This window comes from Myotis lucifugus, unplaced genomic scaffold (assembly GCF_000147115.1).
Source record: "Myotis lucifugus unplaced genomic scaffold, Myoluc2.0 scaffold_659, whole genome shotgun sequence".
Lineage (NCBI taxonomy): Eukaryota > Metazoa > Chordata > Mammalia > Chiroptera > Vespertilionidae > Myotis > Myotis lucifugus.
In genome coordinates this window covers 349,558-351,403 of record NW_005871707.1, presented here as the reverse complement: position 1 = coordinate 351,403, position 1,846 = coordinate 349,558, and positions in this window count along the sequence as shown.

Genomic DNA, 1,846 nt, shown 5'->3' with positions numbered 1-1,846 from the left:
AACTAAGGAGGTAAAAGACCTGTACTCAGAAAACTATAGGACGCTGAAAAAAGAGATAGAGGAAGCCATAAACAAATGGAAGAATATACCATGTTGATGGATTGGTAGAATCAACATAATTAAAATGTTCATACTACCCAAAGCAATGTACAGATTCAATGCAGTCCCCATTAAAACACCAACAGCATATTTCAAAGACCTAGAACAAACTCTCCAAAAATTCATCTGGAATAAATTGAGGCCCTGAATAGCCACAGCAACCCTGAGAAAGAAGAACAAAGTTGGAGGGATCACAATACCAGATATAAAACTATAATACAAATCCACAGTTCTCAAAACTGCCTGGTACTGGCACAAGAACAGACATATAGACCAGTGGAACAGAACAGAGAACCCAGAAATCGACACAAGCCATTATGCTCAATTAATATTTCACAAAGGTGGCAAGAGCATACAATGGAGTCAAGACAGTCTCTTCAATAAATGGTGTTGGGAAAATTGGACAGATTCATGCAAAAACATGAAACTAGACCACCAACTTACACCATATACAAAAATAAACTCAAAATGGATAAAGGACTTAAACATAAGACGGGAAACCATAAAAATACTAGAGGAATCCACAGGCAGCAAAATAGCAGACATTTGTTGTAGCAATATCTTCACTGATACAGCTCCTAGGACCTAGGGCAATGGAGACTAAGCAAATAAACAAATGGGACTACATCAAAATACAAAGCTTCTGCACAGCAAAAGAAACCACCAACAAAACAACAAGAAAGCCCACTGCATGAGAGAACATATTTGCCAATGTTATCTCCCATAAGGGTTTAATCTCCAAAATTTATAGGGAACTCATACAACTTAATAAAAGGAAGATAAACAATCCAGTCAAAAAATAGGCAAAGGACCTAAATAGACATGTTTTGAAAAAGGACAGACAGAAGGCCAGGAGACATATGAAAATGTGCTCAAAGTCACTAATCATCCGAGAGATGCAAATCAAAACAACAATGAGGTACCATCTCACACCTGTCAGAATGGCTCTATCAATAAACCAACAAACTACAAGTGCTGGAGAGGATGTGGAGGAAAAAGGAACACTTGTGCACTGCTGGTGGGAATGCAGACTGGTGCAGTCACTGTGGAAAACAGTATGGCATTTCCTCAAAAAACTAAAAATAGAACTGCCATTTGACCCAGTAATACCACTTCTAAATATATAACCCAAGAAAACAGAAACACCAATGAGAAAGGATATATGCAACCCTATGTTCATAGAGGCACAATTCACCATAGCTAAGATTTGGAAACAGCCTAAATGCCCATCAGCAGATGACTGGGTTAGCAAACTGAGGTACACCTACACAATGGATTATTACGCTGCAGTAAAAAAGAAGGAATTCTTACCATTTGCAACAGCATGGATGGACCTGGAGAGCATTATGCTAAGCAAAATAAGCCAGTCAGAGAAAGATAAATATCACATGTGGAATATAATGTGGAAATGTCACTCATTTGTGGAATATAATGAACATCCTAAACTGAAGAACAAAAATAGATACAGAGACAAAGAAGCATCGAACAGACTGTCAAACTGTGGCGGGAAGGCAGGGGAGGGTTGGGGGGAGGGTAAAAGATCAACTGAAGGACTTGTATGCATGCATATAAGGGTAACCAATGGACACAGATACTGGGGAGGTGAGGGGGTGAGGGCATGTGCTGGGTGAAAGGGAAGGCCAGGGGGAGGTCAATGGGGGAAAAAGGAGATCTATATACTACTATTTGTAATACTTTAAATAATAAAAAACAACAACTAGATCTTAATTGTTCCACTACAAAAAGA